Source organism: Staurois parvus, unplaced genomic scaffold (assembly GCF_062004578.1).
Source record: "Staurois parvus isolate SC_StPar_1 unplaced genomic scaffold, SC_StPar_1.0 ptg000159l, whole genome shotgun sequence".
Lineage (NCBI taxonomy): Eukaryota > Metazoa > Chordata > Amphibia > Anura > Ranidae > Staurois > Staurois parvus.
The window spans coordinates 3,108,324-3,120,821 of NW_028317955.1; the positions used below are offsets into that span (position 1 = coordinate 3,108,324).

The 12,498-nt window shown below is 52.4% G+C and overlaps 1 pseudogene; it reads left to right on the forward strand.

Moving 5' to 3' along the window:
* Positions 1–543: 543 nt before the first annotated feature.
* On the forward strand, positions 544–605 carry LOC149463145 (U2 spliceosomal RNA; annotated as a pseudogene).
* Positions 606–12,498: the final 11,893 nt, after the last annotated feature.

Here is a 12,498-nt window from a genome sequence, read left to right on the forward strand (position 1 = left end):
AGGGAATGGCGACTCTTAGTTAGTTTGTTTTTTTTAACAAAAAAAAAAAAAAAAAAAAAAAAAAAAAAAAAAAAAAAAAAAAAAAAAAGAAAAGAGGTTTTTTTTGTTTATATGTATGATGATACTAACATGTGTTCCTTTGCCTTCCTTAGGCAGCGTGTGGATGGTGGAGGGGGGGTCTTGTGGATATTAGGTTTAGTGCTAGGTGTGTTTATTGTATAGTGTGTAGGATGGCAATTTAGTGTTTCTACATTTGCAAAGAGAAACAGCCTGGAGACACTTGGAAAAAGGAATGATACAGAAAATTCCGGATGACAATGGATTCACGGAACATTTTATTTATATTTCCTGGAATTGCGGAATCCTGTTTTATTTTGAAGTGTTCCTCGCTATATGCAATATGTTTATGTTTTGAATGTCGGGGAAGCCCCGTTTTTTGTTGGCTTTTTGTAAAGTGTCCTTTGGAAATTTTCTTTTCATGTTATGTGTATTGATGGCTGATTTTTATGATATTTTAAATAAAAGAATTAAAAAAAAATCATCATCGCTTCTCGGCCTTTTGGCTAAGATCAAGTGTAGTATCGACCTTAAGTGTAGGACGCCTTAAGGGGTGTCCCTGCTTCCAGCTAGGACGTTGAGAACCACTTGCATCTTTCCCAGCCATTTGGTCTGTGTGGGGTACCCTCTACTCGGCCTGGTAGGATCGTCGATTAAATTCGGCTTCACCTGCTTGCTGCTATTGGGTTTGAGGCTTAGCCCCCACACAGAATGAGCTTGTGATCTTCCCCCCCCTTGTTCACTCTGCGTTACTACCTCCGGGCAGTAGACGCTCAATAGCCTTTTCAAAGGCTAAGCAAGAGTGAAGCCGCCGAGGAAGAAGAAGGAGAAGGAACCCGCTGAAGACCTCTTGGAAGCCCTCCTGAGAACTCCTCTGCGACAAGATGGGGAAGAATAAGCAAACCGCCAAGAAGCCGCTGACCGCCGCCGCCGCCCCTGCCAAGACCCCGGGAGAAGCCCCCTCCGCCTCCACCTCTACCTCAGAACGCTCCGGCCCTGCAGACGGTCTCCCCCCCCCTGGAGCCCTGGATGAAGCAGACAGTCCTGCTGCGACTGAAAGAAGTGGAAGGCAGAGTCCCGGACATGACCCCGGAAGTCTTCGGCAAGAAGATGATCCTGGAACAAGGATTCAGCAAGGCAGAGACCCTGTCGGTGCAGTCCTTCATGAAAGGTATCTTCTTCGTAACTTTTGTATCGTTACAGGTCTGCAGAAGGTACTGGGAGACGGTGAAGACCTCTTGGCCCGATTCCCTTTTCCGCAAGTTTATTGCGAATTCTCCCATTCAAAGGGACGAAAGGCGGATAACGGTGTCCATGAGGAACCCTCACGTCCCCGGAAGAGATATTGCCACCTATCTCCAGAGGTTCTGCGTTGTGTTTAAGGACCCAGTCCGGATACTAGACGCCAACGGCTTCTGGACAGGTAAGTGGGCTGTGTTTTGCAGATTGCTGAGAGATCGTCCCGCTGGAGATCTCCAACACCTGCAACAGTGCTTCTCCCTGGGAGCGTCAGCAGGACTCCTACATTACCCGGATCAACCCCAGTCATGCCGCAGTTGCAGACAGCCGGGGCACGAGAGTAAGGATTGCCATGTGCTTTCATGTAGATTCTGCCGGTCTGCAGGTCACGAGACCAAGGATTGCCCGAGGTCCAAAACCTGCAACCTCTGTGGACGGTCAGAGCATGTCTACAGGGACTGCCCAGAGAGAAGCAGGACATATGCTGGGGCCCTGAGCAAGGGCCCTGCTGCCAAACCAGCGCCACAGAAGCCTCAAAAGGACCCAGGTAAGAGGAACCCCCCTCCCCCCACCCCAGCCCCCCCTACCCCTCTGGTGCCGGAGGCCGCCCACCCCCCCGGACCCTGGTCCCCCTGCCCCCCCCGCCCCTTCTGCCCCCCCTACCCCCCTACCCCTTGCCCTCTTGCCCCCCTGCTCCACCCCTCCCGGGCCCGGTTCCACCCCCCCCGACCTGTCCTCACAGGAGGATTTCCCGCCCCTTCACCCTGCCACCCCCGTCAGATGCTCTGCGGCGGGGTACAGGAAGCGGAAGAAGGAGCAGGCCAGCCCGGCGGCGGAGGACCCCTCCACCGCCACCAAACGGCCTGCCGTCCTCCAGAATGTCGCAGGTCCCGACCCCGTCGGGGAGGACCTTGACACGCTGGAGGAGGAGGAGGTGGAAGAAGAAATGGCTCTGACCAGGTAGGAACCAGATCTCTCCACCGACTTCGATGAGGTCCTCAACCAGATCGGTCTGAGCCAGGACATTGGTCAGGCTGCAGAGGTCACAGAGGTCGCCCCCCCTCTCCAGGGGAGGTAAGCACAGCCCCTGCCGACTAACCCCTTCATCTCTTTCCCATGATGGCTGAGATCTCTATCTTTTCCATTAATGTGAGGAGCATCAAGGATGTGTCTAGGAGGCAGACTGTGCTGACCTTTCTTTCCACACAGCAGAGTGATGTCTACATGCTTCAGGAGTGCGCCCTTCCCCCTCTGAGGAGGTACACTCATTTGTCCTCCCAGTGGACCCACGGTCCCTCCTACTGGTCTGGGGGTGGCGATTGCAAGTCTGCAGGGGTAGCGGTTCTTATCAGGGGAGGTCGTTTCACTGTTGACTCCGTCCAAGAGCTCGTCTGTGGCCGCCTTTTGGTCATAGATGGCTCGTGGGCGGGGGAGCCCGTTAGGCTCATCAACGTGTACGCCTCCCCGGAGAAGAACGCGCGGCTGGAGCTTTTCCAAACCCTGCGGACGCAACTCGTCACAACGAGAACAGTAGTAATCGGCGGTGATTTTAACTGTCCGATAGAGGAGGATGGGCGCAGCTCCAGCATGTACGCTAAACTCGACGCCACCTCGAAGCTGCTCCGGGAGGTGATTGCGGAGGCTTCCCTGCAGGACGCCGTGGGATCCGTGGGGCGCGGTTCCGTGAACTACTCATGGAGCCGCCCCGACGGGTCTGTGCGTTCCAGGATTGACTTTGTGCTCACCTCTAGGGCAGTCAGGCACCGCGGGTTCTCCATGGTTCCCTGCTTTTTCTCTGACCACAGGGCCATTCACTTTCGGGGTGACCTGGGAGAGGGCTTTGCCCCGGGCCCAGGCTCCTGGAAGCTGAATTGCACCCTGCTGGACGACGAGGAACTGCTAGCGGAGCTCAGGGAAATCTACGGTGCCTGGCGAGAGGAGAAGTCTTTCTTTCCCAAGGTAAGCGACTGGTGGGAGTTCGTGAAAGTCAAGCTGCGCAGCTTCTTTCAGGCCAGGGGACGCCAGCAAGTGTGTGCCAGGAGGAGGGAACTCAGGAGACTGCAGCGTCAGCTGCAATCCCAGCAGGACCTTCACCTCTGTGGCTGGGACGTGAGGCAAGACCTGGAGGACACCAAGAATAGCTTGAAAAAGCACTTTGAGGAAGAATCCAGGCACATTGTCTTCCGTGCCAAGGTGGAGCATCTAGAGAAAGGTGAGAAGTGTAACTCTTTCTTTTTCAGGAAACTCCACTCAGGACACACACCCCTGTCGGAGCTGCGTGACAAGACCGGAACGCTCCAGAAAGGGAAGGAGGCCGTGATGGAAGTGGTCAGCGACTACTACACCGACCTCTACTCCCCCAAAGAAACAGACACGGCAGCAGCCGACAGGTTCTTGTCAGGTATCTCTAATGCTATTGATCCTGCAGGTTTGTTGGCCACCAACGCCCCCTTGACGTTGGAGGAGCTGCACTCTGCCGCTAAATCCTTTAGGCGAGGCAGGACCCCGGGCTGCGACGGTCTCCCAGCGGAGCTCTATGTAGCGCTGTGGGATCTCGTGGGCCCCGACCTGCTCGAGCTGTACGAGGAGATGGTGGTGGAGGGCAAGATGCCTCCTTCGTTGAGGGAGGGGATGATCACGATCCTGTACAAGCGTAAGGGGGAGAGATGTGACTTGAAAAATTGGCGTCCCATCTCTCTCCTGAACGTGGACTACAAGATCCTCGCCAAAGTCATGGCGAACAGGCTGAAGGCTGTCATCGGACAGATAATCCACCCGGATCAGACTTGTGGCATTCCTGGCCGCAGGATTGCGGACAGCCTAGCGCTTGTCTGGGACACGGTCCAATACATCAAAGAGCGCCGTGTGCACGCGGCCCTGGTCAGTCTTGACCAGGAAAAGGCCTTTGACCGTGTCTCCCATGGGTTTATGTGCAGAGCCCTGCGCAGGTTTGGTCTTGGGGAAATGTTCTGTTCGTATGTGGATATTATGTATAACGACATTTGTAGTTCCGTGCAGGTGAACGGCTGGAAAACTGACCCCTTCCCGGTCCTCTCCGGGGTCAGACAAGGCTGCCCTCTCTCACCTCTGCTTTTTGTTTGCTGTATAGAGCTCTTCGCCGAATGCATCAGACGGAATCCAGAGATCGGGGGAATCACCGCACCAGGACCAGACAGACGGGAAGTGAAGTGCTCGCTCTACATGGACGACGTGACGGTGTTCTGTGCCAACCAGCGCTCCATCGACCTGCTCGTCCAGACCTGCGAGGACTTCGGCCAAGCTTCGGGGGCAAAGGTCAACTGCGGGAAGTCGGAAGTCATGCTCTTCGGAAAGTGGTTCCTGCCTTCTTCGGCATCCATGCCCTTTGGCATCAAGACAGACTTCATGAAAATTTTGGGAGTTTGGTTTGGTGCCGAGGGCGCAGCCCTGAAGTCTTGGGAGGAGAGACTGGCTAAGATGCGTCAGAAATTTGGACTTTGGAGCCTCAGAGACCTCACCATCGAAGGGAAGACACTGGTACTCCGCAGCGAGATTCTCCCTGTGTTGCAGTACCTCGCCCAGGCCTGGCCCCCACGGGTCAACACCTGTAAGGCCATCACCAGGGCGGCGTTTCACTTCATCTGGGGCTCCAAGATGGACAGAGTGAAGCGGGCAGTCATGTTCAAGGAACCCCTCAAGGGCGGTAAGGGCGTGCCCGACATCGCCACCCAACTGAGGGTGTTCTTTGCTTGCAACTGCATCCGCAGAACTTTGCCCAAAAGGATTATGGACTCTGGCGGGAACGCAATGTCACGCTTCTTCCTGTTGCCTCTCTGGAGGTCCCTCGGGTGGGACACTTGGGATAGTTCCATCCCCTACAACTGGGACACTCCTTGGTACTACTTGGATACCTTCAAGTTCATCAGGGAGCAGGGGCTGCAGGGAGTCAAGCCTGACTTGTGGAAACCAAAGACCATCTACAAGCTTATCAGAGCAAGCGACATTTTGGAGTCGGTTCCAGGCCTGCCTTCAGACACCTGGTGGTCTGGAGGAATGTTTCTTCCAACATTCTCACCAACAGGCACAAAGACCTGGCATGGATGGCAATCCAGGGGGGGTTGCCTCTCAGGACATTTATGCATGCCAGGAACCTGAGCAGATACAGACACTGCCCCTTCTGCATCATCCACGAGGAAACGTCTCACCATGTTTTCTGGGAGTGCTCTTTTGCTCAGGCCCTGTTGGGGGCCCTGGAACCTGAACTCAAGGACTTTGTACCACAGTCAGCCATCACACACTTTGGGGTGTTGAATGGACTATTCTGTGGAACTTTTTCTCTGGATGACATTGACGGCGCCTGGCGGGTGCTGTGTTGTTTTAAGGACGCTTTATGGTGCGCCAGAAAGCGCCTCATCCACCAGCGGGAGAGGATGTCCATTGAGGACTGTCGCAGACTGGTCCTCAGTCTGCTCAGAGACTATACCTTGATGGACTTTAAGGAGGAAGAGGACATCTGAAGATTTCCCCTTCCCCCTACTCCCCCTTGCGTGTCTATGTCCCTTCAATAAAGCTTCGGGCCTGTGTTTTCCCCCTTTTTACCCCCCCCCCACACACCCGATGCTTGTTGTATAGTGTAACAGTCGGTTTTCGTTTTTGCATGATTTTGTGACATTAGGAAAAGTACTGTGTATTAGGATGCTATGGTTTCAGGGTAAGCGGCGTCATGCACGACATGTTGGTCTGGAGGTTCTTCATCTACGCACATCACGTCAGGCATCATACCGCTGAGCGAATGTATTTATTTCTGAATGTATTTATCGTATGCTTGCAACTGTATTGCTATGTGGTGCGCTGCGTCGCAGTATAGGGTGAGATGTACCCCGATTACAAGTATCATGTTGTTTTTTATACTTTCTGTAATAAAAGTATCTTTTCAATCAAAAAATGAGTGTCGTTGGGAGGAATTGTGACCCACCATGAGTGTCATTGGGAGGAATTGTGACCCATCATGAGTGTCATTGGGAGGAATTGTGACCCATCATTGGTGTCATTGGGAGGAATTGTGACCATTCATTAGTGTCATTGGGAGGAATTGTGACCCACCGTGAGTGTCATTGAAGGAATTGTGACCCACCGTGAGTGTCATTGGGAGGAATTGTGACCCATCGTGCGTGTCATTGGGAGGAATTGTGACCCACCGTGAGTGTCATTGGGAGGAATTGTGACCCATCGTGAGTGTCATTGGGAGGAATTGTGACCCACCGTGAGTGTCATTGGGAGGAATTGTGACCCACCGTGAGTGTCATTGGGAGGAATTGTGAGCCATCGTGAGTGTCATTGGGAGGAATTGTGACCCACCGTGAGTATCATTGGGAGGAATTGTGACCCACCGTGAGTGTCATTGGGAGGAATTGTGACCCATCGTGAGTGTCATTGGGAGGAATTGTGACCCATCGTGAGTGTCATTGGGAGGAATTGTGACCCACCGGGAGTGTCATTGGGAGGAATTGTGACCCATCGTGAGTGTCATTGGGAGGAATTGTGACCCATCGTGAGTGTCATTGGGAGGATTTGTAACCCATCATTAGAGTCATTGGGAGGAATTGTGACCCACCATGAGTGTCATTGGGAGGAATTGTGACCCATCATTAGTGTCATTGGGCCCTATTACTGCTGTTATTGGAAGGAATTATGACCGTTTTTGGTGTCATTGGGAGGAATTATGACCCATCGTTGGTGTCAATGGGCCCCATTACTGTTGTCATTGGAAGGAATTGCGACCCAACATTGGCGTCATTGGGAGGAATTGCAGCCCCATCGTTGGCGTCATTGGGAGGAATTGTGACCCATCGTTGGTGTCATTGGGAGGAATTGTGACCCATCATGAGTGTCATTGGGAGAAATTGTGACCCATCATGAGTGTCATTGGGAGGAATTATGACCGTCTTTGGTGTCATGGGGAGGAATTGTGACCCATCGTTGGTGTCAATGGGCCCCATTACTGTTGTCATTGGGAGGAATTGCGACCCATCGTTGGTATCACTGAGAGGAATTGTGACCCATCGTTGGTGTCATTGAGAGGGACTGTGAAGCTTCGTTGGTGTCATTGGGAGGAATTGTGACCCATTGTTGGTGTCATTGGGAGGAATTGTGACCCATCGTTGGTGTCATTGGGCATAATTACTGCTCTCATTGGGAGGAAATGCGCCCCTTCATTGGTGCCAGTAGGGGGAATTATGTCCCTTTGTTGCCATCAGTGGATGGAATAGTGCCCCAAGGGCTGGACAAAGGGCCGCAGTTTGGAGACCACGGCTGTAGAAGATGGAAAACCTTTTCTTCCTGAGATCAGTTCCACTGTAAAAGAATGAGGTGTGTCACCAGATTCCATATTTCCTTCCAATCCAAACAGCTGGATCTCTATGATTGGAGGAGAGAAGACATGGCAATGTATGGGGGTCACTGTCATCACTCAGAGCATCCCGCTACAAAGACAAGTCTACACCCCCCACAGGGGACTAGGGGGAGGAGGAGGAGCCAGTACCCCCCCCCCCCCCCATCTATACACACCTTACCTCTCACCATATACATCGTACTCCATACCAATCCCGGGATCTATTCATCCATCCTATGGGGAGTGCTGTGCACCCCTCCCCTCCCCCATCACACCACCCACCACAATGACCCCCACATCCACATCTACACTATGGGGAGCTCATAGGGAACCCTGGAAACCATCCTACCCCATGTTCTCTACTGCACCCAATGGGTCCCCCTGTGGTCCTTATATGCTCTCCTATACCCCACAGCACACCCCATGTATCCCCATACACTCTCCATGTGTCCCCATACCCTTTCATAAACACCATAGCACACCCCATATGTTTCCTACACACTCTTCTACATCACAGCGCACTCCAGGTGTCCCCCATACACTCTCCTATACCCCCAAACACACTCCATGCAACCCCCATAAACTCTCCTATACCCCGTAGCGCACTCAATGCATCCCCCATACACTCTCGTATACCCCATAACACACTCCATGCGTCCCCTATTCAACACTATAACACACTCCACACATCTACCATACACTATCCTAAACCCCATAACACACTCCATGCATCCCCCATACACTGTCCTATACCCCATAACGCACTCCCATGCATCCCCCATACACACTCCATATGTCCCCCATACACTCTCCTATACCCCAAAGCGCACTAAACGCCTTCTCCATAACCCAGTCCATTAGTCCACCGTACAGTCTCCATGATACACTCCATGCGTCCACACACATTCTCCTATACCCCGTAATGCACTCCATGTGTCCCCCATAACACACTCTATAAATCTCTCATATACTTGTCTATATCCCATAACGCACTCCCATGCATCCCCCATACACACTCCAAGCGTCCCCATACACTTTCCTATACCCTGTAACACACTCCATGCGTCCCCCATACGCTCTCCTATACCCCATAACAACATGCGTCCTCCACACATTGTCCGATACCCCATAACACCCTCCATGTGTTCCCATACTCTTCTATACCCCCTAACACACACCTTGTGTCCTTTATACACTGCCCTACACCCCACAACATACTCCATGCATCCCACATACACTCTCCATAACACACTCTGTGTTGCCCATAAACTCTTCTAAACTCGGAAAGCACTCCATGCGTCCCCCATACACTCTCCTATACCCCAAAGTGCAGTCTATGCCTTCTCCATAACACACTCTGTGCGTCCCCATACATTCTCCTATACCCCGTAATGCATTCCATGTGTCCCTCATACACTCTTGTATACCCAATAACACACTCCATGCATCCCCTATTCACCATCCATAACACATTCCACGCATCTACCATACACTGTCCTATATCCCATAACACACTCCATGCATAACCCATACTCTCCTATACCCCGAAATGCACTCCATGCGTCCCCCATACACTCTCCTATATCCCGTAACCCACTCAATGTGTCCCCCATTCACTCTCGTATACCCCATAACACACTCCATGCGTCCCCTGTTCACCATCCATAACACACTCCACGGATCTATCATACACCATCATATACCCTATAACACACTCCATGCATCCCCCATACACTGTCCTATACCCCATAATGCACTCCCATGCGTCCTCCATACACACCTATAACCCCATAAAACACTCCATGCATCCCCTATACACTCTCATATATCCCATAACACACTCCATGGGTCCTCCATACATTCTCCTTTACCCCATAACACACTCCATGTGTCCCCCGTACACATTCCTATACCCTGTAATGCACTCCATGCGTCCCCCATACACTCTACATAACTCACTCCATGAGTCCCCCATACACTCTCCTATACCCCATAACACTCCATGCATCCCCCATACACTCTCCAATACCCCATAACACTCCATGCATCCCCCATACACTCTCCATAAAACACTCCATGCATCCCCTATACACTCTCATATATCCCATAACACACTCCATGGGTCCTCCATACATTCTCCTTTACCCCATAACACTCCATGCATCCCCTATACATTCTCCTCTCTCCCTTAATACACTCCATGCATCCCTCATTCATTCTCTTATACTCAACACATTCCATGCGTCCCCATTCACTCTCCATAACTTACTCCATGTATCCCGCATACACTCTCCATAACACACTCCATGCGTCCACCATACACTCTGCATAACATACCTCATGTGTCCCCCATACACTCTCCTATACCTAACACACTCCACACTCTCTTATACCCCATAGCGCACTCCATACGTTCCCCATACACTCTCCATAACAAACTGCATGCATCCTCCATACAATCTCCAAAACACACTCCATGCGTCCCCAACACACCCCTCCATATTCCCTGCACACTCCATGCATTCTCAACTATCCTATACCCCATACACTCTCCATAACAAACTCCATCCATCCTCCATACAATCTCCAAAACACACTCCATGCGTCTCCAACGCACCCCTCCATATTCCCTGCACACTCCATGCAGTCCCCACAACACACTCCATGCGCCCCCCCATACACCCCTCCATACTTCCAGCACATTCCATGCAGTCAGTAGTCCTCTGTCCTCCTCGTTCTTCTGGGTCTTTCCATGCCCCGCCCACGTACACCGCTCTGTACCGCCCCCCGGCACTCTACGGCATGTAATGGATCCGCCCTGACAAGTGACTCACCTATGACACTCCGCCCCTCTACTATACAACCCAACCACAGACTTCCGGAAAGTGTTTGTGTTTGAAGAACTTTTTTCCGATTCATTCTTGGAAGTGTCATTCAGAGCTGTGCCGTCTGCCTTTAGATAGTGGAAGATCCAGGCACGGAGGACTACAACTCCCAGAAGGAAGCGCGCCCTATTAATGCCCAACCTAAACCGAATCAGGAAGGCAGAATCCCCACCCATATCGGGGCAGTGCTCCACTTCTATCGGTGGTGGGCGCGATTTGTCAGCTACAGATGGAGCTGACCGGGGTGCTGGAGGCACAGGTCTGATGCTAATAGGAGCCGGGCGGGCGCTAGCAGGGCGCAAGGCGGGCAGAGGTTAGGCGCTAACATTGCGCTGGGCATGAGCCGTGTTTGTCCAGTCATGTTGGTACCTCTAGCGCCTCCTCTCGCCTCTCCCGCTTTCTCGGTAGTTGACAAGCTCCGCCCACAAGCTCTAGAAGTGGAGCGTCGCACTCAAGGATAGATTATGGGCGGAGATTCCGTCATGCCTCTTCCTGATTCGCTAATGGCGCTCAGGGCAGGGAGAAGGGAGGTGCTAGTAGTGGATGGAATCATATCGCAGGGTAGGAAGCCCCCACTGACTGTAGGGTCGGGCATTCCCTGCCCCACTGGAAACGCCTACAAAGGGGAGTGGCCACGTCGTAGCTCCGCCTAGTCACACGGACGTTCGATCTCCTCCAAATCAAATGGAAACACAGCGATCGGTCGGTGGGTTGTGATGTGGCAGCGTGGTCGGAAAAACCGAGCCGGGATCGGTCCCCCTCAGTCCCCCATGAAATGACTGAATTCTTCCTGTGTCTGGGTTTTCCTCCTAATAAAGAACTTTTTCCCACTGTGGTGTCTTTCGTCTCTATTGCTGGATTGGATGGTTGTGAAGGAGTAACAAGGTGTACTATGTACCCCATACTGTTCCTCGGAGGGGGCGGGATCTGGGGCCCTCTTACTTTTCAGGGGACTTCCACATTCTGATAAGTCACCCACCGAACCCCACAACCACCGGGCCAGAGTTGTGAGGAAGAGGCCCTTGTCCTCATCAACATGGGGGCCGGCTACTGTGCCTGGGGTCACCCCTGCCAGGGATCCCCCATGTTGAGGCCATGTGGCCCGGTAAGATTCAGGAGGGGGGGGGGGCTGCATGCCCATCCCCCCCTTTCCCGGCCTGCCAGGCATTGTGCTCGGATGAAGGGTCTGGTAGGGCTTCTGGGGGGAACCCTACGCTAAATTTTTCACTGGTGTTCCCCTTAAAAGCTTTACCAAATCTGAAGGGCCTGGTATGACATCTGGGGGGGCACCTCCGCATTTTGTTTTATGGGGTCTGATATGGGGGACCCCATGGATGTTTTTGAAATTCCAGTCAGACTAGTCTTAAAGAACCTGCTATGGCTTTTTTGGGGGGACTATACACACATTTGTCACATTTATAGGGCCTGGTGTGGCTTTTAGTGGGGACCACACACATATTTTGGGAATTCTAGTCAGAGCAGAGCTAAAGGGCCTGGCATGGCTTTTGGGGGACCGCGTCCATATTTTTGGATTTTCAGCCAGAGAAGACCTAAAGGGCGTGGTATGGCTTTTGACCCCATTCATTTTTGGGGGTTCCAGTCAGGCCAGGCCTAAAGAGTCCAGTATGGCTTTTGGTGGGAGGGGTACACATGCATAACTTTGGGGGGCCACTCACTTCAGACCTAAAATGTCTGGTTTGGGTTGTTTTGATGAAGCGGGGGGAGGGTTGCAGTAAGACCAGACCTGAAGGGCCTGGTATGACTTTTGGCAGGGAGGGACCCCACGCCATTTTGAGGGGTTCCAGTCACATCAGACCTTAAGGGCCTTGTAGGACTTTTGGGGGACCTACAGTGAAGGAAATAAGTATTTGATCCCATGCTGGTTTTGAATGTTTGCCCACTCACAAAGAAATGATCAGTCTAAAAATCAAATGGTAGGTGTATTGT